The sequence below is a fragment of the Fonsecaea erecta genome, assembly GCF_001651985.1.
Source record: "Fonsecaea erecta strain CBS 125763 chromosome Unknown Scaff27, whole genome shotgun sequence".
In the NCBI taxonomy this organism is placed as follows: Eukaryota; Fungi; Ascomycota; class Eurotiomycetes; order Chaetothyriales; family Herpotrichiellaceae; genus Fonsecaea; species Fonsecaea erecta.
Genome location: NW_017387270.1, coordinates 1 through 25,804, shown reverse-complemented (window position 1 = coordinate 25,804; position 25,804 = coordinate 1). Strand labels below are relative to the sequence as shown.

Genomic DNA, 25,804 nt, shown 5'->3' with positions numbered 1-25,804 from the left:
TATATTTTTATATAATATATTTTTACAAATATAACATATTACTAAAAAAATCTTAACTAATATATAAATATATATATACAAATAAGCATATGATATTAACATTTCTTTTATTATTATTATTTTCAAATGGTTTAAGCAACAGACCTGATACATCAATTTTATATAGTCGTATAGGTATATTAATAGTATTTTATAGTATAATATCGTCATATACAACATTATATATAACATATTTAGAAAAAGGAATAGGATTATATGGAGGATTATTTAATATAACAGCTGTAACACAAGTATTTCAAATATTCATATTATTAATATGTGGTATAATATTATTAATGACAGCTTTTTATCCTAGAAAAAAGTATATAGGAGATTCTAATACAATGATAGATGTAATATTTAAAAAAGTAAAAGAATACACAAACATAATAAATAAAGTATCAGAACAATTTACATTGATAGAATACACTTTAATAATATTATTTGTTATAAGTGGAGCAATGTTATTATTGGCAAGTGGAGACTTAGGATCTTTATATTTATGTATAGAATTACAAAGTTTTAGTTTATATATAATATCATCTATGCATAGAAATTCAGAGTCTTCTACAGGTTCTGCCTTAACATATTTTTTATTAGGGGGTCTAGCTTCTTGTTTTATATTATTAGGTATAGGATTAATATATGCTAATTCTGGATTAACAAATCTTGATGGATTATATTCTATTATTTCAGATTCAGAAAAATATAGTGATTATTCAACTTGATATATGGATAGTTATATTTTTTATAGTTTATTATTAATATCAGTAGGACTTTTATTTAAAATAGGTGCAGCACCATTTCATTGATGATCTCCAGATGTATATGATGGTGTTCCAACAATAGTAACAACTTTTATAGTTATATTTGGAAAATTAGCTATATTAGTTCTATTATTAGAATTAGTACAATATACTAGTTGTTTACTACAATCTACTATACAATATTATTCATGAACAACAAGTTTATCTATAAGTTGTTTTTTATCTTTAATAATCGGAACGATATTAGGATTAACACAAACAAGAATAAAAAGATTATTAGCTTATAGTACTATATCACATTTAGGATTTATACTATTAGCATTAATAGTACACAATATAGATTCATATCAAGCATATATTTTTTATATTATTCAATATATTGTAACAAATGTAAATGTTTTTATAATAATAATAGCCATTGGATTTAGTTTATACTTGTATTATACAAATATATCTGAATATAATAATTTACAAGAAAAAAATAATAGCCCTATACAATTAATTAGTCAATTAAAAGGTTATTTTTCTATTAATCCCATTTTGGCTTTATGTCTAGTAATTACTATGTTTTCATTTATAGGATTACCTCCATTAGTAGGATTTTTTGGAAAACAGATGGTTTTAACTACAGCACTAGATAATAATAAAATTATTCTAGTTTTAGTTGGAGTTTTAACTAGTGTTATAGGAGCTGTATATTATTTAACTATAATAAAAACTATATATTTTGATAAATCACAGTATGAAAAAACTTATATGTATATAGATATTTCATTATCTAATATTTATTCTATAACATTAAGTGTAATAAACTTAGGTATTATAAGCTTCATATTTATGCCTAATGAAATATTAAACTTATGTAATTTACTTTCCATAATAACCTTTTCAATAAGTTAATACAATTAATATATTAAATGTAAAATATTTGAATTATTTAGTTCGTAGTAATTTTCAATCACATCCTTATCACTTAGTATCTCCAAGTCCTTGACCTTTAAATACAAGTTTATCTTTATTAGCATTAACTTTTAGTGCAGTATTAGCTTTTCACAGCTTTAGTATGGCAATTAATAATTTATTTTTTGCTTTATTAGCCTTAATCTTATCAATGTCATTATGATTTAGAGATGTTATTTCAGAAGGTACATATTTAGGTAATCATACTTTAGCAGTACAAAAAGGACTTAATATGGGTGTTGCTTTATTTATAGTATCAGAAGCTTTATTCTTCTTAGCAATATTTTGAGCATTTTTCCATAGTGCTTTATCACCTACTATTGAATTAGGTGCAAAATGACCACCTATGGGTATAAATTCAATAAATCCTTTTGAATTACCATTATTAAATACAGTAATTTTATTATCTTCTGGTGTAACAATAACATATTCACATCATTCTTTAATACAAGGTAATAGAAGTGGAGCATTATATGGCGCTGTTTATACTATAATTTTAGCTATTATATTTACTGCTTTACAAGGTATTGAGTATACAGTTTCATCATTTACTATTTCAGATGGTACATATGCATCATGTTTTTATTTTGGAACAGGATTCCACGGACTACATGTTATAATAGGAACTGCTTTTTTAGCAGTAGGTTTCTGACGTATGTTAGCTTATCACTTAACTGAAAATCATCATTTAGGTTTTGAATCTGCTATATTATATTGACATTTTGTAGATGTTGTATGATTATTCTTATATATTTCTGTATATTATTGAGGATCATAGAATAAATATAATATTTTAAGTAAATAAATCTAAAAAAAAAAAAATACTTTTAATTTAAAAAATAATTATTTAATAAGTAATATTAGAACAATTTGTTCTAATATTTATAGAAAGATACAATAAGTCTAGTATAATAAATATTTTTAATTGATAGATTTTATCAATTAGTATAAAAAGAAATTATTATGAATAAAAAACAAGCTATAAACCAAAGAATTTACTAAGAAAAATCTTGTAAATAAACAAGGTGAAAGGAAAAATCTGAATAACCTTAGGAAAATAAATCAAACGAGATTCTACATACAATGTGAAGTAAAGTAGAATAGCCTATTAATATATAAGTAAAATGGATTATCTGTTTGAATAAAGGGGAACCTTCCTCTAAGGCTAAATATGGTATTATACGCAATAGTGAATAGTACCGTGAGGGAATTTTATTTAATAGTAGTTTTATAAGCAGCTCAAGAAAAATTTTAACAAATAACAAGAGCGTACCTTTTGCATAATGGGTCAGCAAGTTAATTTTAGATGCGAGAAACAAAATTATAAGTTTAACATATAAAATATAGTTATAACATAATGATTTAGTTTCGTAGAGAAATCGATTATGAAAAAATGAGAAAGTATCTAAGATTAGACCCGAAGACTAGTGATCTTACCATTATCAGGATTATAAAAGTCCGAACGGGTTATCGTTGTAAAGATATCCGAAGAATAATGGTAAGTTAGTGAAAGACAAAACTGACTAGTTGAGCTGGTTTTCCGCGAAACCTATATAAGTAGGTAATTTAAACAACATCTTGGCAGGTACAGAACTGTGATCTCGGTCAAAATATTTATAATGTAACTACATTATAAATTTGTATATATCGGGGGATCGTAAAGATTTTATCGGAGAGTATTTGCACTCGGAAGGGCTAAGATGAATATTAAAAAATCGGACATAGTACGATAAGGTTGTATGTCAAAAGGGAAACAGCCCAGAACAAGAGTTAATAAGGTTCCAAAATTATTGTTGAGTGAAATTAAGGATGTGTCTTTCGATACGATCAATTAATAGGCTTGGAAGCGGCCACATTTTAATGATCTCGTAACAGAGCATTGATTTTTTAAGAAGATCACACCGAAAATATAACGGATCTAAACAATATACCGAAACCTTGTCCATATATAGTTTATTTTTTAACAAAATATATATGGGGTAGCGGAACAATGGATAAATCATAATTATTTTTTTTTAAATTTTAATTTTTTATCTTCCATGTGATAATGCTGACATGAGTAACGAAAAAGATACTCGCCTAAAGCTTATGGTATTTAATAAAAACGGCTTCTAATACATATAAATCATTTCTGGTTTTTAATGATGAATATAATTAAAATTTTAATTGACTTAAGTCAATTGAATATATTATAAAGATGAAGATGAAATATTAAAAAAACTAATTAAAGTTAAATTAGTTCAGGAAATTACCAAGAAAAAAAAATTTTTTTTTTCTTTTTAACCGTACCTAGATACTAACACAAGTAAGCTAGTAGAGAATACGAAGGCGTTTGAGTAATCAATCATTAAGGAACTCGGCAAAATGACTCGCGTAACTTCGGGATAAGGTGAGCCATTCTTTTTAAGTTTTTACTATACTGTTAATAAGAAAATAGAGGTATAATCCCTGCTATCTAAATTAATAGTATATGTAGAACCAAAGGAATAGGAGGCATAGAATAGTGTTGTACGACTGTTTATTTAAAACAGAGCACTCTGCTAAGATAGATATCGATATATTGAGTGTGATGTCTGCCCGGTGTCGGCTGGGTGACGGATTTGCTTAGAATTAAAAAGCTAGGCTTTGAAGAGATCCCCGACAAACGGCGGCCTTACCGATGAGGGTCCTAAGGTAGCGGAATACCCTGGCCGTTAAATGCGGTCTTTGCATGAATGATGTAACGATACAACAGCTGTCTCGATGATTGGCTCAGTGAAATTGGAATAGCAGTGCAGATACTGTTTACCTCTAGATAGACGAGAGTGCGACTAGAAAGTGCATAATAATAATATGGTGAAAATCCATCTTACAATCCATTGTATGAGCTCATACGGTATATTAAAAAAGTAATTTTTTAATATAAAGCCTGTGAAAATTCTGCCTAATTAGGTAGATGAGCTAGATTACTATGAATAAATTATTTGAATCCATGGTTAAAGCGTAATCTAGAAAATTTATTTGATATTAAATAAATTTTTTGTTGATTGTATAAAAAGTTTCTCGTCTTTTTATTAATGGATCTTATATCAACATACGTGTAGTGGAATTCTAAGGTAATCATTAAAGTATTATTATGTAAACTAGGTAAGCCCAATAATGTCCTTTTTAGGAAGTTTAATTGTAAAATTAAATATACATTAGTGGGTATAGGATGTTCTAAAAAGCAAAAGTCTTATTGTAATGATAAGAATAGATTTTTAATTGATTCGAAAGAATGCAGACTTAGAACTAGAATTTAACATTATATAAATTATAGTAATAGAGAATTGGCTGAGTGGTTTATAGCGATAAGCTTGAAACTTATTTGATTTAAAAAATCACATCCGTTCAAATCGGATATTCTCTGGTATTTATAATTTAAAAATAAATATTATAAAAATATAATCTTTAAATTCTTGAGCCGTATGCGATGAAAATCGCACGTACGGTTCTTGAAGGGGGAAATTTTAGTAATAAAATGACCTATCTTAACAGACCCTTTGCAGCTTTACTGTTACTACTTTAGAATTTAATATAAGAATTACAAGAGTATAAGGTAGTTACTTTTTAAAAGTAACAATGATGTGACACCTTTATTTACTTTATTACATTCGGTTGATTAGAAGACAGTTTATGCGGGGCACAGATCCCAGAAAAAGTACCTGGGTATATCCAAAATTCTATTCGTGAATTTACATGTTAAATGTAAATGTGTAGAGAAAAAGTTTTTTCTTTACATTTTCAATTTGTTATTTTTATAATTTATTCAGTTACTGTGATTTTAAATATTTTTATATTTTTTATTTAAGTAAGATTTTAACTATATGGTGAATAGTTGTAGAACGGATTTTAAGTTATTTTAAAATTCATATTTGTAGTATATAAATACTATGATATTAAATAATACTATAAAAGTTTAATGGCTAAATCTTGCTTTACTGTTAGACCTACAAGTCCATCAGTCGCGTAAGCGGGGCATAAGATCGCAAGATACTGAAAGGTAAGGTCTTGTATTTTTGAAAAAGTTACGCTAGGGATTATATGTTAGTCCCCCAATATTTACAAATATTGGTAGTAATATGGGTAAATTTCAAAAAACACTATATATATATATAGTTAATTTGAAGCGAAACTTATTTTTAATAAGAACGTTCAACGACTAGTTAAATCCATCATATGTATATATTTACAATAAATATTAATATATCTTATTAATGAAATAGATTTAATATAATTAAACAATTTATATGATTATTAAATGAAAATATTATCTATAATAAAAAAAACAAATATTATTAAACCTAATAATTTTGATAATACAGATAGTTTAAAACATTTTCCTGCTTCTACTAGATATTGAGATAGTAGTATATTTATGTATAGTAATAGTACTTTATCTTTAATACCTAATATTAGTAAATTAGCTATAAAACTTATTAGAAATTATTTTTTTTTATATAATAAAAATATTGAGCAAAAAATAAGAAGAAAAAAAATATATAATAGACGAAGAAAATTATCTATTAATAGAATTTTTCTTAGTAAAGGTGAATTTAAACATACAAATAATAAGGTTATTATTACTTTATATGTTTATAATAAACAAAAAAATAATTACTTATTAAAAATTAAAAAAAAGATATATAAATAAGCTTTTAATAAATATACTTAGTTTGAAAAAAAACAATATTATTAAACCTTTATCATCTAATAAAAATATATTATCTAATAAATTAAATTTTATTAAAAAAATTAAAAAAGATTAGTATTAAAGGTACAATAGCATTGATAGATGCTAATTTATTTAAACCTAAAATAGCAAGAATATTAAGAAAACTACATCAAGAAAAAAAAATAAAATAAAATTTAAAGCTGTATCTAGATATGTTAATATATTTTATAAAAGTTTTATCAAAAAATCTTTAAGAAGATTACTTGTATATACTTATTATAGAAGATTAATATATGTAAATAGATCTAGATTTAATTATACTTATTTACAATTTATAAAAAATAAATTACAAGTATTATTTAAATAAAAACGTTGAATTTAATTTTATAAAATTTTAAAAAATTTTTATTTTGAATAGTAATATTCTTTCAGAATCTATATTATTAAAAATAAGAAAAAACAGAAGAAGATTAATGAGACATTTGGCTAATCTAGAAAAAAAAATAATAATAAAAAAAAAAAGAATTATTTTAGGCGAATTAATAAAAAAAGAAGATTTAAGTATAAAAAATTATTATAATAATAATAAACTATTGTATAAAAATATAATTAAAAATCTTAAGTATAAACATATTGCCGGTTTTAGATTAGAAGCAAATGGTAGATTAAATAAAAGATATACAGCCTCTAGATCTATAAGTAAACTTAAATATAAAGGAAATTTATTAAATATAGATTCTTCATATAAAGGTTTATCTTCTGTATTATTAAGAAACAATTTAAACTCAAATTTACAATATACAAAATTAAATTCTAAAACTCGTATTGGTTCATTTGGTTTAAAAGGTTGAGTAAGTGGAAATTAATTGAAAAATAAGAACAAATATATACTAAAAATGAAAACATAGTCTGAACCATATTGAAAGATATGGAAAAAAAATATTTTTTTGTTAACAAATTGAACAGGCTAATAAGCGCAAGAGAGTACAAATTGAGTGCGCGGTTTGGCACCTCGATGTCGGCTTAGCTCATCCTCTTGAACGTAGGAATCATGAAGGGTTCGACTGTTCGTCGATTAAAGAGCTACATGAGTTGGGTTTAATACGTCGTGAGACAGTATGGTTTCTATCTTCTAGAGGAATTTTGAGTAAAATAAGAATATCCCCTTTGTACGAAAGGAATTGGGTATGTTGACCTATAGTTTACTTGTTGTTTATTAAATAAGTATTTTAACTAAAGTACCATATTTTAATAGGCATAGCAAGAAAGCCACGTCAATCAAAGATAAGAGCTGAAAGCATATAAGCACGAAACTTATTTTATTATACTCACATAAACGTAATATAACATTACGTATTAGGCTTTAACTATAAGGATATATATGTCTTCAGGTATAAAGTACTAAAAATTAATTTACTAAAAAATACAATTATGCAAATATTATTAAAGCCTGGTTAACATAAAAGTAATGTAACCGTTTTGTAATCGGTAGAAGTAAGTGCGATACTTACACCGGGCTTAGACCCAGTGGTCAAGTTGGTTAAGACATAACTTTTTCACAGTTAGAACAAGAGTTCAAATCTCTTCTGGGTTGTTAGCGGGTTAGTGTAATGTTAACATTTTTGGCTCATGACCAAAAGATTGGGGTGCAATTCCTCAACCCGCTTATTTAGGGAGATTAGCTTAATGGTAGAGCGCTCGTTTTACACACGAATTGTTAAGTGTTCAAGTCACTTATTTCCCATAATAAGTACATATATATAACTATATACGTATACAGGTGGATATTGTTTAATGGTAAAACAACTATTTGTGGCATAGTTTATCCTTGTTCAAATCAAGGTATCCTCCCTTCCTTTAAATAAAAAGCCTTTATAGCTCAAAGGTAGAGCAATATACTGTTAATATATCGGTTAGATGTTCAAATCATCTTAAAGGCGCAAAGGCTATAGCTTAATGGTAGAGCCAACTGCTCATGACAGTTAAGGTGAGTGTTCAAGTCACTCTGGCCTTACAAAGGCAGATTAATTTAATGGTAGAATATTGTGTTTCGGCCACATTCATATGGGTTCAAATCCTATATCTGTCTTCAATATTAATAATATAAGTTTAATTATGTAATTGCTTTTAATTTTAATAATAATAATTATATAAAAAGAAACACAAAATACACCATAACCTTGATCCGAGTGCTGGAATTGGTAGACAGGACGAACTTAAGCTTCGTTGATATTAATCATAAACGTTCAAATCGTTTTTCGGATATAATGATCAATATAAGTTCAATTATAAATTAATAATAATTTATGTAATATATTATAAATAAGGGGGTATAGTTTAACTGGTAAAACGGCGAATTTGCACTTCGTTAATTTAGGATCGAGTCCTGATATCTCCATATATATTTATAAAAAAGCTCGAGAAGCTCAATTGGTTGAGCGGAACACTGAAGATGTTTAGGTTATAAGTTCAAATCTTATCTCGAGCATTTAATAGATGTGCTGAAATTTGGTAACCAGGTTCCGCTTAGGACGGAATAGCTAATAACTTTACAAGTTCGAGTCTTGTCATCTATACAATTTGAAAAAAAATATATGTTGTCGACTAATAGGTAAGTCATAAATTTTTGGTATTTACTATTGAGTGTTCGAATCGCTCCAACATAGACTATTAATTTTTTCTTAAATTTAAACAAACAATAAATAAGTTTATTTTCACTACACTTATGTGAAAAAATAATAACTTAATTTTTTTTTAATTTATTGAGTATTATGATTATAATTAATCATTTTTTGATATTTAATAATAATACTTAAAATATAACAGCTATAGAATATTTATTTATTCTTAAAATCTTTAGTTTATTTAAAACTGTTATAATATATTTAGTTTTACATACTTATTATATAATTTTGATACAAGCTGCTAAAATAATTGGTACAGGTTTAGCTACAACTGGTTTAATTGGAGCCGGTGTTGGAATAGGTGTAGTTTTTGGTGCACTTATAATAGGAGTATCTAGAAATCCATCTTTAAGAGGACAACTATTTTCATACGCTATTTTAGGATTTGCTTTCTCTGAAGCAACAGGTTTATTTGCTTTAATGATGGCTTTCTTATTATTATATGTTGCCTAATTTTTGTTTATGAAATAATTTTAATAATATTAAAATTTAAAATAAAAAAAAACGTAAGATAAATTAGTTTATCTTAGAAAAAATAATTAAATCATTATAGAGATTCTTCAAATGGCTCAAAATAACTATTCAAATAAATTATTAAAAAACTATATTTTTTTAATAATTTATTTTTAAGATCAATAAGAAATTTGTATAAAGTTTATTGATCTTATTTTACTTTGTAATTATAAATATTAACCTAAATAATAAAAAAAAAAAATGAGAATATTAAAAAGTCACCCACTTTTAAAAATGGTAAATTCTTATGTAATCGATTCACCACAACCATCTAACATAAGTTATTTATGAAACTTTGGATCTTTATTGGCTTTTTGTTTAATAATACAAATTATAACTGGTGTAACATTAGGTATGCATTATACACCTAACATATCAGAAGCATTTGATTCAGTAGAACATATTATGAGAGATGTAAATAATGGATGATTAGTACGTTATTTACATTCTAATACTGCTTCAGCATTTTTCTTTTTAGTGTATTTACATATAGGTAGAGGATTATACTACGGATCATATAAAGCACCACGAACATTAGTTTGAACTATAGGAACTATAATATTTATAGCTATGATGGCTACAGCTTTTTTAGGTTATGTATTACCTTATGGTCAAATGTCTTTATGAGGTGCTACAGTTATAACTAATTTAATGAGTGCAATACCTTGAATAGGACAAGATATAGTACAGTTTATTTGAGGAGGTTTTTCTGTTAATAATGCAACATTAAATAGATTTTTTGCATTACACTTTGTTTTACCTTTTGTTTTAGCTGCATTAGCATTAATGCATCTAATAGCTTTACATGATTCTAGCGGTTCAAGTAATCCTTTAGGTGTATCAGGTAATTATGATAGATTACCTTTTCATCCTTATTATATATTTAAAGATTTAATAACAATATTCTTATTTATAATAATATTATCTATCTTTGTATTTTTTATGCCTAATGTTTTAGGTGATAGCGAAAATTATGTTATGGCTAATCCTATGCAAACACCTCCTGCTATTGTTCCAGAATGATATCTTTTACCTTTCTATGCAATTTTAAGATCTATACCTAATAAATTATTAGGTGTTATAGCAATGTTTGCTGCAATATTAGCATTATTAATAATGCCATTTACAGATTTATCAAAATTAAGAGGTATACAATTTAGACCTTTAAGTAAAATAGCATTCTTTATATTTGTTGCAAATTTCTTAATTTTAATGCAATTAGGTGCAAAACATGTTGAATCTCCATTTATAGAATTTGGACAATTTTCTACTGTTTTATATTTTTCACATTTCTTAATTATAGTACCTTTTATAACATTATTAGAGAATAGTTTAGTAGATATAGCATTATCTACTTCATTTCAGAAAAAAACTAGTAAAGTCTAATAATATAAAAACTAATATAACATCAATAAATAGAAGAGCTTTTCATAGTACTAGAAAATCAAATGCTGGGTGAGGGCTTGAAACTGCTGTAGCAAGTACAGCAAGTACAAATCCTGGTTTAGCATTAACTCTTCTTTGTAGTATTGCATATGTTATACTTATATATTCTTTTTTTCCAGGTGGTACAGGGGAAGCTATACCAGATAATGGAAATGCAGATGATGGAAATGCAGATGATGGGAATGCAAATATCCCTCCTGTCCCAGTACCCCCATTTGTAAATGTAATTGCAATGGGGATTTTTCATCTTTATATTCATTTACTTACTAATACTAATGCTGATCTTGTAGCTGTACTAAATCAATTAAGTGTGCCAGAATTACAAGAAATATTAACAAAACTTCATTTTGTAATATTACTTCATGAACAAATTTTTATATTCTTTGGTCGTTATATTGATACATGAGAAAATCTAGGTTTAGATATTCCTTTTACTGATTTATATGAAAATTGAAGAGAAGTAGGTAATAATATAACAGGAACGTTCAGAACGATAGAAAATTTATTAGGTATAACTAGAGAACAGAGTGCCTTTCCTACCCAATTTTATGAAGATCTAGAAGAATTTTAAAATAGAAATAAATTATTTAATATAATTTTGATTGATATATAGTGAAGAGAAGAGGGAGGAGGTGGGAAATTTTATATTTTTTATCTAAAAATATTTTTCATTCAAAAATATTTTTATTTTAATTTAATTGAAATAAATAAATTTACGACAGTTTTTACATCAAATATATAAATAAAAATAAAAATGACAAGTTTAACTTTTTTTTTTATATTTATACCAATATTAGCATTAATTTTATTAGGTATAAATATTTTATTATCTCCACATAATCCATATCAAGAAAAAAATAGTGCCTTTGAGTGTGGATTTCATTCATTTTTGGGACAAAATAGAACTCAATTTAGTATTTCGTTTTTCATTTTTGCACTTTTATTTTTACTATTTGATTTAGAAATATTATTAGTGTATCCTTACATAGTAAGTGCCTACACTAATGGTATTTATGGTTTAATTATAATGTTAATATTTTTCTTTATTTTAACCTTAGGTTTTGTATTTGAATTAGGTAAAAATGCATTAAAAATAGATAGTAGACAATGAAATAATATTCAACTAAAAAACTGAAAAACAAATAGTATTTATAAATAAATTAAAAAAAGAGTATAATTTAAAAAGTAAATTTAGTTATCAGTTCAAATCTGAATACTCTATAATAAGTTTGTAATATAATAAATTTTTTGTAGTTGAAAAAAGATATTTTTTTCATTAACAAAGAAAAGTAAAAAATTTTCCTTATATATAAGTGTAAGTATATATATATAAATAAATCAATTTTTAATTATTATATCTTATTCCGTTTGCTAATTTCTTTCCTTATGAATATATATGATAAGATAAAAATATATAAAGAAAATAATATACTTTATAAAAAATTTATTGAGTAATAAATTGAGTAATTTTAAAAGTTATTCCACAAGTACATCTAAAGTTTCAAAATCAATGACAGAAATAACTATGTGAAGAGAAAGATGATTTTTATCTTGTAATGCTAAAGATATAGGAACACTATATTTAATGTTTGCAGTATTCTCAGGTTTAGCAGGTACAGCATTTTCAGTGTTAATAAGATTAGAATTATCAGGACCAGGAGTACAATTTATAGCAGATAATCAATTATATAATAGTATAATAACAGCACATGCTATAGTGATGATTTTCTTTATGGTTATGCCAGCCTTAATAGGTGGTTTTGGTAATTTCTTATTACCATTAATGATAGGAGGTCCAGATATGGCATTCCCTAGATTAAATAATATAAGTTTCTGATTATTAATACCAAGTTTAGCATTATTTTTATTTGCAGGAATGATAGAAAATGGAGCAGGTACAGGTTGAACTCTTTATCCTCCTTTATCAGGTCTACAAAGTCATAGTGGACCTAGTGTAGATTTAGCTATATTTGCTCTACATCTTTCAGGAATAAGTAGTTTACTTGGAGCTATGAATTTCATTACAACTATATTAAATATGAGAAGTCCAGGTATAAGACTTCATAAATTAGCATTATTTGGATGAGCTGTTATAGTAACAGCTGTATTATTATTATTATCTTTACCTGTGTTAGCAGGTGGAATAACTATGGTTTTAACAGATAGAAATTTTAATACATCTTTCTTTGAAGTAGCAGGAGGTGGAGATCCTATATTATACCAACATCTTTTCTGATTCTTTGGTCATCCAGAAGTTTATATATTAATTATACCAGGATTTGGTATAATAAGTACTACAATTTCAGCCGGTTCAAATAAAAGTGTATTTGGTTATTTAGGTATGGTTTATGCTATGATGTCAATTGGTGTTTTAGGTTTTGTAGTGTGAAGTCATCATATGTATACAGTTGGTTTAGATGTAGATACAAGAGCTTATTTCACAGCAGCTACTTTAATAATAGCTGTACCTACAGGTATTAAAATATTCAGTTGATTAGCTACTACTTATGGAGGAGTAATACATTTAACACCTCCAATGTTATTTGCATTAGGTTTTGTAGTTATGTTTACTATAGGAGGATTAAGTGGTGTTGTTTTAGCTAATGCATCACTTGATATTGCATTCCATGATACATATTATGTAGTTGCCCATTTCCATTATGTTTTATCATTAGGAGCAGTTTTTGCTCTATTTAGTGCATGATATTACTGAATACCAAAAATAACTGGTTTAAATTATAATTTACTATTAGGAAAAGTACATTTCTTTATATTATTTGCAGGTGTTAATTTAACATTCTTCCCTCAACATTTTTTAGGTTTACAAGGTATGCCAAGAAGAATAAGTGATTATCCTGATGCTTTTGCAGGATGAAATTTAATAAGTAGTTTTGGTTCTATAGTTAGTGTAATTGCTACTGTATTATTTTTACATATAATATATATGCAATTAGTTGAAGGAGAACTTACATCTAAATACCCTTGATTAATACCTGAATTTTTCTCTGATTTATTCCAAACACTATTTAATAGAAATTATGTATCTTTAGAATGAACTTTAGATAGTCCACCTAAACCTCATGCATTTGTAAGTTTACCTATACAAAGTGCTGTAAGTATAAATTAATAATATATTAATTATATTAATTTATATACATTTTTTTTATTATTATTAATTTTTAAGGAATATGAAGCAAAAGGTTTTGCCTTATGATTGCAGATCATTAAGAAGAAGTTCGAATCTTCCGTATTCCTTTATAGTAGGTTTAAACTTAATTAACATATATTGTATAATAAATTTATATATTTATTTTTGAATCAATAATTTAATGCCACAACTTATACCATTTTTTTTTGTAAATCAAGTTACTTATAATTTTCTATTGTTAATAATTATAATATATTTATTTTCTAAATATATATTACCAAGATTTGTGCGATTATTTAAAACTCGAATATTTTTAAAAACTTTAGAATCAAATAAAAACACAACAATATAAAAGATATTAATTAAGATTTTTATCTTTTACAAACAACAAAAAATACATAAATATCTAGTGACTTACTTAAACAAAAGTCCTTTGGATCAATTCACCATAAGAAATTTACTTAGTATAAAAGCAGATTTATTAGGAAATATACAATTATCTTTAACTAATATAGGATTATATTTGATAATAACAACAATTATAGTATTTATGATGTATATATTAGCAACAAATTATAATATTATTACACCAAATAATTGATCAATATCAATGGAATCTATATATGCTACAGTTTTTAGTATAGTAATAAATCAAATAAATGCAAAAAAAGGTCAAATGTTTTTCCCTTTAATATCTGCTTTATTTATTTATATATTAATAAATAATTTAGTAGGTATGGTACCTTATAGTTTCGCACCAACATCACATTTTGTATTAACATTCTCAATTAGTTTTACAATTGTAATAGGAGCAACTATTTTAGGTTTCCAAGTACATTCTTTAAAATTCTTCTCATTATTAGTACCATCTGGTTGTCCATTAGGTTTATTACCTTTATTAGTATTAATAGAATTTATTTCATATTTATCAAGACCTGTATCATTAGGTCTAAGATTAGGAGCTAATATTTTAAGTGGTCATATGCTTCTTAACATTTTAGCAGGATTTACATATAATATTATGAAATCAGGTTTTATATACTTCTTTTTAGGATTAGTGCCATTATTATTTATTCTAGCTTTCTCAGGACTAGAAATAGGAATAGCATTTATTCAAGCACAAGTGTTTGTAGTATTATCTTCATCATATATTAAAGATAGTCTAGATTTACATTAATAAATATTAAAATAATAAATTATACATTACTATTTTAAATATAGGATAGGAAAGTTAGAGCTAAATAAATATAAATTAAAAAAAAAATTAATAAGAGTATAAGTTCTTATGATAAGTAGAAAATGAATAAAAAACGAAAAAAGAGATATATATTTAGCTGTATTAAGGATATGTATAAATTAACAAGAGCTAGCTTATATCAAATACCTATTTATTAATAAAATAAAAGAATTTTTTAGGTATAAATTTAGTTCAAATCTAAATACTCTAATAAAAAGATACAATAAGTCTAGTAGTATAATAAATTGAGTTTGATGATGGCTCTGAATGAACGCTATCCAAATGCTTGACACATGCTAATCAAACGTCTAATTTAATTAATATATAGTTATTATATATTAATTAATTATGAAGTGGTGTACAGGTGAGTAAATTATCTTATAACTACCTTAAAGTAAGGAAGAAAAAAAATCCCTTATAAAAAAAAGATAGATAAAAATTCGCTTTAAGATGTTAATAGATATTCTGGATGAGTAATAGAAAAAATCTAGCTCAAAATCTGGTAGTCGAGACTGAGAGGTCGATCGACCACACTGGGTCTGAAAAAAGCCCAGGGCAGAATTGTACAGCAGTGGGGAATATTGGTCAATAGTCGAAAGACTGAACCAGCAACTTGGAAGAATGGAAAATGAAAGTCGTATAAAGTTCTAGATAAAATAAAGAGAATGACGATTTTTTATCTATAAGTCTTGACCAAATTACGTGCCAGCAGTCGCGGTAATACGTAAAAGACAAGTGTTATTCATCTTTAATTGGTATAAAGGGTACCTAGACAGATTACCAAGCCTTAATAGGAACTAGTTTTCTAGAGTTTTATGTGGGAATATACGAATTACCAGAGGAGGGACAAAATCCTATTATACTGGTAGGACGGGTAACGGCGAAGGCTTTATTCTAAGTAAAAACTGACGTTGAGGGACGAAGCCTTGGGTAGCGATAAGGATTCGATACCCTAGTAGTCCTTGGAGAAAATGATGAGTGCCATAGGCTAGATAAATTTGGCCTATAAATGAAAGTGTAAGCACTCCACCTCATGACTAAGGCGGAAATGCACAAATTGAAATCATTAGACCGTTTCTGAAACCAGTAGTGAAGTATGTTATTTAATTCGATGATCCGCGAAAAACCTTACCACGCCTTGAATATTTTTATACAAGTGCTGCACGGCTGTCTTCAGTTAATGTCGTGAGATTTTGGTTAATTCCTTTAATTAACGAAAACCCTAGCTTTATTTATATTTAGAGTGTTTTTCTATAAATGGAAATAATAACAGGGACCAAGACAAGTCATCATGGCCTTAATAGCGTGGGCTATAGACGTGCCACATATACCTCTACAAAGGGATGCAATATTGTAAAATGGAGCTAATCCCATAAAATTGGATATAACTATTTGTGGATTGTAGTCTGAAATTCGACTACATGAATAAGGAATTACTAGTAATCGTGAATCACCACGTCACGGTGAATTTTATCTCAGATGGGTACTAACCACTCGTCAGGCGCTGAAAGAAGTATGCGCAATAAGTTTGGTTACTTATTTATTTTATTTTTACTTTAATAGTTGTAAATTTTTAAATTTGTAATTTTCGTATGCGTGACTTTTATTGGTGTTAAGTCGAAATATGGTTCGTGTAATGGAAATTGCACGGGATGCATTAACATTAAAAATTAAATATAGTATTATATTTGGTAGACTTTTGTCTACATCATAGTTTTTGGTATTTATTTAGGTTCGATTCCTAAAAAACATATGTTGTTTTTTTATTGCACAAGTCCTTTAAAAAAACATGTCACTTTTAATAAAATTTCTTTTATTAAGCTTCTATATAAAATCTTATTTACTTATAATTTTTTTTTTTGGTTATATTTTTAATGGATTTTATAAAACATATATTTTATAAATATAAAATATCTAAACCTTGAAATACTGCAGATGATAAGGCTTTAAAATAATAAGTAATAAAAAAAGATATTACCAAAGAATTAGATAAACATAATGATTTGTTAATTAAAGCTATAACTGCTATTAGAGCCTTAATTAATGGAGATAATCCTAAATAATTTAATTTTTAAGCTTATATTGATTTAAGAAAAAAGTACAAAGATATTTTTAAAGGTAATAACAATGAATTGATAAATCTAAGTTCTGAAGATGTACAAAATATAGATTTAATGTCTTTAAGTGTAATTATTTAAGATAGAAAAGGGATACTTTCTAGAAGATATTTTGAATAAATTTCAGATATATATAGTTCTTCATAAAGGTGTAATTGTTAGACCAACTTCAGGTGGATTACATATATAAAGAACACCTACAAATGATTTTATAGATAATCAACCTCAGGAATTTAATCCCTTTAATGATAAGGGTGTTGATTAAAGATATTAAGTTTTTTGTCTATTTTTATCTAATATAAAATTTAATTGGTCTAACATAATATAGGTTCAATTCCTATATAAAATTTCTATTTTCTTTTTAAGATTTTCTTTTTTTTTTATGTTTTTTATATCTAATCAATTTTATGGTTTTTTTGTGATATTTTTAGATTTAATTATTGTTTTATCTATATTTGCTGGTATATTTATAATAATAAGTAAAAATCCAATAATATCTGTTTTACATTTAATAATGTTATTTTCATGTATTTCATGTTATCTTATATTTTTAGGTATAAATTTTATTGGTCTATCTTATCTTTTAGTATATGTTGGTGCTGTCTCAATATTATTTCTATTTATTTTAATGCTTATAAATATTAGAGTTTCGGAACTTATTAGTAATACTAACAATAATATACCTTTAGCTATATTAGTTATCTTAGCTTTATTTATTCCTTATAATAACTTATCTCCTTATACAAAAACTAATTTAACTTATGATATTACAAATATATTTTTTGTATCATCTAATAATTGAGATAATAATATTGTGGATATAATAGATATAACTAGTATAGGTAATGTTATGTATACTAATTATTCTATTTGATTATTAATTACATCTATAATTTTATTATTAGCTATGGTAGGTTCTATAGTTATTACTATTAAACAAAAATATTAATAAAAGTACAATACATTTTTTTGCTATTATATATCGAAAATTTTTTAGTTAGCAAAAGAGGCTTTAGTTTAACTGGTAAAACATGCGACTTTTAATCGCTATAATAAAGGATCGAATCCTTTAGGCCTTAATAAATGATATATTAGGAGAGTTCCTTTATTGGTAAGAAGGGTTGAGCTGTAAACTCAATAGTACTATGCTTTTAAGAGTTCGAATCTCTTCTCTCCTATTTTCTTATTAGCTCAATGGCAGAGCATGATATTTCTAATATCTTGATTTAAGTTCGAATCTTAAATAGGAATATACAAGCCAGGATAGTTTAATTGGTTAGAACTTTAATTTCATGCATTAACAATGAGAATTCAAATTTCTCTCCTGGTAAACGGAGTAGAGCCAGGTTGGTTAGGCGCTTCATTTGGGTTGAGGATTTTCTATGTTCGAACCATAGTGCTCCGATATTTTAATATAAAACGGCTATAGGTTAATGGTAGACCGTTCGTCTTCCAAACGAATTGTGCCATTTCGAATTTGGCTAGCCGTAAAGAATTAGTAATGTTAATTGGTAAACTGTTTCCTTGTCGAGGAAAATGATGCCGGATCGAAACCGGTCTAATTCGTATTATTTAGGAAAAGTCTCCACTGGTAGGGTAAGATATTTGCTAAATATTATGTATAACATGTAGGTGTTCAACTCACCTCTTTTCCGTTTTATTAAGAGTATAGTTTAATTGGTAAAATAAGAAGCTTCAAACTTCATGTTTTCAGTTCAAGTCTGAGTGCTCTTGTTATTTTTAGTTAATCGGTTCCTTAGCTTAATAGGTAAAGCGTATTCTTGATAAGAATATCTTCGATGTTCAAGTCATCGAGGAATCATATGCAGCATATTAGTATAATATTTTTATTATAATAAAAATCTATTTTTGATTAATAAATTTTTATTTTCTGTTTAGTTTAGTATTTATGTAACTTATAATCTGTAGTAAATTTTTGTTTATTTTTTATTTTAAATGTTATTATCTACTTTAATTTTAATACCTTTTATTGGTATATTTTTGATTTTATCATATAATTCTTATGACTTAAATGAAAACTCAAAAATTCTTAAAACATTTGCCTTAGCCATTACAATAATAGATTTAGTAGTATCTTTAATAATATGATTATTATTTAATAATAGTAGTAAACATTTTCAATTTGTACAAGAACACTATAAAATTGGTTATTATGATTTTTATCTAGGTATAGATGGATTATCTATATATTTTATATTATTAACTACATTAATTATGCCAATAGCAATTATATCTAATTGAAAATCTATCGATAATAAAGTAAAATACTTTTTAGTAATAATTTTATTATTAGAAGCATTATTATTATTAATTTTTTTAGTTTTAGATATTTTAATGTTTTATATATTTTTTGAAAGTATACTAGCCCCTTTATTTATTTTTATTGGTATATTTGGATCTAGTGCTAAAATAAGAGCAAGTTTTTATTTTTTTTTATACACATTTCTAGGTTCTTTATTTATGTTACTATCTATTATAACTATGCAATCTTTAATAGGTTGTACTGACTTTAATGTTTTATCAAAAACAAATTTCTTATACATTACACAAGTATTTATGTTTATTGGTATATTTATAGCTTTTGCAGTTAAAACACCAACTATTTATTTAAACAGTTGATTATTGAAAGCTCATGTTGAATCACCTTTATCGGGTAGTATTATCTTAGCTGCAATAGTGTTAAAATTAAGTTTATACGGTATTTTTAGATTAATTTTACCTTTATTACCTAAGGCTTTTTTATATTATACTTACATTGTATTTCTTATAGGTATTCTAACTATAATATATGCTAGTCTAAGTACACTTAGAACCATAGATGTAAAAGAATTAATAGCTTATTCATCTGTATCACATGCGGCTGTTTACTTGTCAGGTGTTTTTAGTAATACTTTACAAGGAATACAAGGTGGTATTTGTTTAGGTTTAGCTCATGGTTTTGTGTCTTCTGGTTTATTTATTATAGCAGGAGGTGTATTATATGATAGATCTGGTACTAGATTAATAACTTATTATAGAGGTATTGCTCAAGTTATGCCTATTTTATCTATATTATTCTTTATGCTATCTTTAGGTAATTGTGGTGCTCCTCTTACATTAAATTTTGTTGGAGAATTCATGTCTTTATATGGTGTTTTTGAAAGATTACCTCTTGCAGGTATTTTAGCTTCTTCATCTATTGTTTTCTCTGCAGCTTATACTATATTTATGTTTAATAGAATATGTTTTGCAGGTTCTTTCTTTTTTAAATACTGATTTGAATATATACCAGATTTAAACAGAAGAGAATTTTTTATGTTAATTGTATTGGTACTATTTACTATACTACTAGGTATATATCCTTCTATAATATTAGATGGTTTACACTATTATACATTTTATTTATTATACAATATAAATTATATATAAACTATTGTAAAATTATTATATATAATTTTTTCTTAAAAATTAGTATTCAAAACTAAAATTATCATAAATTTACATTTTTCCTTTTTAATCTTACTTATAAAATTGGTTTTAATTATATATTAATATGAATATGTTCAAAAATAGTAATTATTTAAATATAAATATAATAAAAAATGATACTCCAGAACCCTGAGGTATATTTTTTCAAGATAACGCGGCACCTCAAATGGAAGGTATAGAAGAATTACATAATAGTATTATGTTTTATTTAGCAATAATCTTATTTGCCGTAAGTTGAATGATGGTATCTATAGTTATGAATTTCAAAAATAAAAAAATATCAAATAAATATGTAAATCATGGTACTTTAGTAGAATTAATTTGAACTATTACACCTGCTCTTATATTAATATTAATTGCATTCCCTTCATTTAAATTATTATATTTAATGGATGAAGTTATTGATCCTGCATTAGTTATATATGGTGAAGGTCATCAATGATATTGAAGTTATCAATACCCAGATTTTGTAAACGCTGATGAAGAAACAATTGAATATGATTCATATATAATACCAGAAAGTGATTTAGAATTAGGACAATTAAGATTATTAGAAGTTGATAACAGAGTTATAATGCCAGAATTAACTCATACTAGATTTGTAGTAGCAGCAGCAGATGTTATACATTCTTATGCTTGTCCATCATTAGGTATTAAATGTGATGCTTACCCTGGAAGATTAAATCAATCATCTGTATATTTAAATAGAGAAGGTACTTTCTATGGTCAATGTTCAGAAATTTGTGGTATTCTACATAGCTCTATGCCAATAGCAATACAATCTACTTCTCTTCCAAAATTTTTATTCTGACTTTATGATCAAATTGAAGGTTAATATAAATATATTTTTTGATGACCTTTTCCAGTCTATAAAGTAAAAATTTTAGCATTCTTATATTTCGTTAATATCGCCTTTTTTTATATAGATTAAATTAATAACAAGAAATGTTATTTTTTAGTTTCTATTTTTTTAGTTCTTTAGTATTTTATATTTTATTTTGATACATTTTTTATAAAAAAATTTTTGAATAAATATATTTTATTAAATAAATTTGAATGACCGTAAAATTCAATTAAATTAAATTAAAACTTAATTTAATTATAAAAATAATAAATCGATTTTTAATAATTGTTTTTCATAAATTATCCAATACCATAATTTAATCTAAAAATATTTAATGAGTTTTTCACTAATCTTATATTTAATTGGAGTATTAGGTTTTGTCTTAAATAGAAAAAATATAATACTAATGCTTATTTCAATTGAAATAATGTTATTATCAATTACATTCTTAATATTAATAAGTTCATTAAGCTTTGATGATATATTAGGTCAAACTCTTTCTATATATATAATAGCTATAGCTGGTGCGGAATCAGCAATAGGTTTAGGTATTTTAGTAGCATATTATAGATTAAGAGGAAGTATAGCAATAGAATATAAATAATGTATCTAGCTTTAATAATTTTACCTATATTAGGATCAATAGTTTCCGGTTTTTTTGGAAGAAAAATCGGAGTTAGTGGAGCACGTATAATAACATGTACTTGTGTAATAATAACAACAATTTTAGCAATAATTGCTTTTATAGAAGTGGGATTAAATCAAATACCTGTTAAAATAGAATTATTTAGATGAATAGATGCAGAATCACTAAATATAAAATGAAGTTTTAATTTTGATAGTTTAACAGTATCAATGTTAATACCTGTATTAATAGTATCTTCAGTAGTGCATCTATATTCAATAGGATATATGAGTCATGATCCACACAATCAAAGATTTTTCAGTTATTTAAGTTTATTTACTTTTATGATGATTATATTAGTTACAGCAGATAATTTTTTATTAATGTTTGTAGGATGAGAAGGTGTAGGAGTATGTTCATACTTATTAGTTAGTTTTTGATTTACAAGAATAGCAGCTAATCAAAGTTCTATTTCTGCATTTTTAACTAATAGAGTTGGAGATTGTTTTTTAACAATTGGTATGTTTGCTATATTATGATCATATGGTAATTTAGATTATAATACAGTATTTTCATTAGCACCCTTTTATAGTGAAAATGTTATTATTATTATTGGTATATGTTTATTAATAGGTGCTATGGCTAAAAGTTCTCAAGTTGGTTTACATGTATGATTACCTATGGCTATGGAAGGTCCTACACCAGTATCTGCTTTAATACATGCAGCAACTATGGTTACAGCTGGTGTATATTTATTAATAAGAGTATCTCCTTTAATAGAATATAGTTCGCTAGTATTATTATTATGTTTATGATTAGGGGCAATAACAACAGTGTTTAGTTCTCTTATAGGTTTATTTCAACAAGATATAAAAAAAGTTATAGCTTATTCTACTATGAGTCAATTAGGTATGATGGTTATAGCAGTTGGTTTATCTTCATATAATATTGCCTTATTTCATCTAGTAAATCATGCTTTTTATAAAGGTTTATTATTTTTAGGTGCAGGAGCAGTAATACATGCAGTTGCAGATAACCAAGATTTTAGAAAATATGGAGGTCTAATATCTTATTTACCTCTAACTTATTCAGTTATGTTAATAGCTTCTCTTAGTTTAGTAGCTTTTCCTTTTATGACTGGTTTTTATTCAAAAGATTTTATTATTGAATCTGCATTTGGTAAATATTACATTTCTAGTATTGCAGTTTATTATATTGCAACTATAGGTGCAATGTTTACTACACTTTATTCAGTTAAAGTCTTATATTTAACTTTTTTAAGTAATCCTAATGGACCTATAGTAAATTATAAACAAGCTCATGCTGCACACGAAGGTGATATATTTATGAGTTTACCTTTAATTATTTTAGCCGTATTCTCTATATTCTTTGGTTATATTACTAAAGATATATTTATAGGTTTAGGATCTGATTTCTTTTCTGATAATAGTTTATTTATACACCCTAAACATGAAATTATGTTAGATACTGAATTCGCTGTTCCTACTTTTTATAAATTATTACCTTTATTCTTTACTGTTACACTTAGCATTGTTTCTATATTATTCACAGAGTTTTATCCTAGATTACTTATGAAATTCAAATTATCTAATTTAGGTTATAATATATTTGGCTTTCTTAATCAACGGTTTTTAGTAGAAATGTTTTATAATAAATATATATCAGGACCTGTTTTATATTTAGGTGCTCAAACTACAAAAATAATGGATAAAGGATCTGTAGAAAAATTCGGACCATTTGGTTTAGAAAAAAGTCTTATTAACATAAGTAATTCTATTAATAAATTAAGTACTGGTGTTGTTACATCTTATGGTTTATATATTTTAGTAGGTTTAATTTTCTATATATCTATATTATATTTAACTAAAAATAACGATGATTCATTATTATTTATTATTGTTATATTTGCAATTATCAATATTACTGGAACTACAAAGTAGTTAACCAAACATTTATATAAAAAATTCTTTTGATAGATAACTTTTATATTTTTATAATTAAATATTTTATTTATAAATAAATAATTTTAAATTGTTTCATATATATATAATACAGTGTAAATATATATTTTATGAAAATATATATAATTAATAAATAAAAAATGTACACATTTATATCTATTTTAGAAGTTATTTTAGTTATAGTACCTGCATTATTAGTAGTAGCTTTTACTACTATAGCAGAAAGAAAAACAATGGCAAGTATGCAACGTAGATTAGGTCCAAATATAGTAGGGTATTATGGTTTATTACAAGCGTTTGCTGATGCATTAAAATTATTATTAAAAGAATATGTAGGACCTACACAAGCAAATTTAATATTATTTTTTTTAGGTCCTATAATAACATTAATATTTTCATTATTAGGATATGCTGTTATACCGTATGGTCCTGGTTTATCTGTAGGGGATTTGGGTTTAGGTATACTTTATATGTTAGCTGTATCATCTTTATCTACATATGGTATATTATTAGCAGGTTGATCCGCTAATTCTAAATATGCTTTTTTAGGTTCATTAAGAAGTACTGCTCAATTAATAAGTTACGAATTAATACTTAGTTCAGCTATATTACTAGTTGTTTTATTAACTGGTAGTTTAAATTTAACTGTTAATATCGAAGCACAAAAAATGGTATTTTTTGTTTTACCTTTACTTCCTATATTTATTATATTTTTTATAGGTTGTATTGCCGAAACAAATAGAGCACCTTTTGATTTAGCTGAAGCAGAATCTGAATTAGTATCAGGATTTATGACAGAACATTCTGCTGCAATATTTGTATTCTTTTTTTTAGCTGAATATGCTAGTATAGTATTAATATGTATATTTACTAGTATTCTATTTTTAGGTGGTTATTTAACAGTTTTTTCTTTAAACTCTTTAATAAATATTATGTATTATTTAAATATTGAATTATACTTAATAGATATTAACATAAGTATTTTTATTGTTATGTTACAAGGATTAATTTATAGTTTATCTTTAGGATTAAAATCTTGTATACTTATTTTTGCATTTATTTGAGTAAGAGCATCTTTCCCAAGAATACGTTTTGATCAATTAATGTCTTATTGTTGAACTGTTTTATTACCTGTTATTATAGCACTTATTATTTTAATACCATGTATAGTCTATAACTTATCTTTAATACCTAATAATTTTTATTTAATATAATTAATTATATTAGATTAAAAATTTAAATTTTTATATTATATATTTT

At 25.2% G+C, this 25,804-nt stretch overlaps 21 non-coding genes across 21 annotated transcripts; all 21 read left to right on the top strand.

Moving 5' to 3' along the window:
- The first annotated feature begins 5,067 nt into the window (after positions 1-5,067).
- Positions 5,068-5,155, top strand: AYL99_12069. The gene has a single exon. It is a non-coding gene; the product is annotated as a tRNA-Ser (tRNA).
- Positions 5,156-7,980: 2,825 nt separating this feature from the next.
- AYL99_12068 lies at positions 7,981-8,053 on the top strand. Its single transcript has one exon. It is a non-coding gene; the product is annotated as a tRNA-Glu (tRNA).
- Positions 8,054-8,055: 2 nt separating this feature from the next.
- On the top strand, positions 8,056-8,126 carry AYL99_12067. Its single transcript has one exon. It is a non-coding gene; the product is annotated as a tRNA-Met (tRNA).
- Positions 8,127-8,131: 5 nt separating this feature from the next.
- Positions 8,132-8,203, top strand: AYL99_12066. Its single transcript has one exon. It is a non-coding gene; the product is annotated as a tRNA-Val (tRNA).
- A 36-nt stretch (positions 8,204-8,239) lies between these two features.
- On the top strand, positions 8,240-8,311 carry AYL99_12065. The gene has a single exon. It is a non-coding gene; the product is annotated as a tRNA-His (tRNA).
- Positions 8,312-8,327: 16 nt separating this feature from the next.
- Positions 8,328-8,400, top strand: AYL99_12064. The gene has a single exon. It is a non-coding gene; the product is annotated as a tRNA-Asn (tRNA).
- Position 8,401: 1 nt separating this feature from the next.
- Positions 8,402-8,474, top strand: AYL99_12063. The gene has a single exon. It is a non-coding gene; the product is annotated as a tRNA-Met (tRNA).
- A 2-nt stretch (positions 8,475-8,476) lies between these two features.
- Positions 8,477-8,550, top strand: AYL99_12062. Its single transcript has one exon. It is a non-coding gene; the product is annotated as a tRNA-Arg (tRNA).
- Positions 8,551-8,642: 92 nt separating this feature from the next.
- AYL99_12061 lies at positions 8,643-8,724 on the top strand. The gene has a single exon. It is a non-coding gene; the product is annotated as a tRNA-Leu (tRNA).
- Positions 8,725-8,785: 61 nt separating this feature from the next.
- Positions 8,786-8,857, top strand: AYL99_12060. Its single transcript has one exon. It is a non-coding gene; the product is annotated as a tRNA-Ala (tRNA).
- A 17-nt stretch (positions 8,858-8,874) lies between these two features.
- AYL99_12059 lies at positions 8,875-8,947 on the top strand. Its single transcript has one exon. It is a non-coding gene; the product is annotated as a tRNA-Phe (tRNA).
- Positions 8,948-8,951: 4 nt separating this feature from the next.
- Positions 8,952-9,036, top strand: AYL99_12058. Its single transcript has one exon. It is a non-coding gene; the product is annotated as a tRNA-Leu (tRNA).
- Positions 9,037-9,052: 16 nt separating this feature from the next.
- AYL99_12057 lies at positions 9,053-9,125 on the top strand. Its single transcript has one exon. It is a non-coding gene; the product is annotated as a tRNA-Gln (tRNA).
- Positions 9,126-18,610: 9,485 nt separating this feature from the next.
- On the top strand, positions 18,611-18,683 carry AYL99_12056. Its single transcript has one exon. It is a non-coding gene; the product is annotated as a tRNA-Lys (tRNA).
- A 13-nt stretch (positions 18,684-18,696) lies between these two features.
- AYL99_12055 lies at positions 18,697-18,783 on the top strand. Its single transcript has one exon. It is a non-coding gene; the product is annotated as a tRNA-Tyr (tRNA).
- A 1-nt stretch (position 18,784) lies between these two features.
- AYL99_12054 lies at positions 18,785-18,855 on the top strand. Its single transcript has one exon. It is a non-coding gene; the product is annotated as a tRNA-Arg (tRNA).
- A 6-nt stretch (positions 18,856-18,861) lies between these two features.
- On the top strand, positions 18,862-18,934 carry AYL99_12053. Its single transcript has one exon. It is a non-coding gene; the product is annotated as a tRNA-Met (tRNA).
- A 2-nt stretch (positions 18,935-18,936) lies between these two features.
- Positions 18,937-19,009, top strand: AYL99_12052. The gene has a single exon. It is a non-coding gene; the product is annotated as a tRNA-Pro (tRNA).
- A 14-nt stretch (positions 19,010-19,023) lies between these two features.
- Positions 19,024-19,094, top strand: AYL99_12051. The gene has a single exon. It is a non-coding gene; the product is annotated as a tRNA-Gly (tRNA).
- Positions 19,095-19,265: 171 nt separating this feature from the next.
- Positions 19,266-19,339, top strand: AYL99_12050. Its single transcript has one exon. It is a non-coding gene; the product is annotated as a tRNA-Sec (tRNA).
- Positions 19,340-19,354: 15 nt separating this feature from the next.
- Positions 19,355-19,426, top strand: AYL99_12049. The gene has a single exon. It is a non-coding gene; the product is annotated as a tRNA-Ile (tRNA).
- The last annotated feature ends 6,378 nt before the right edge of the window (positions 19,427-25,804 follow it).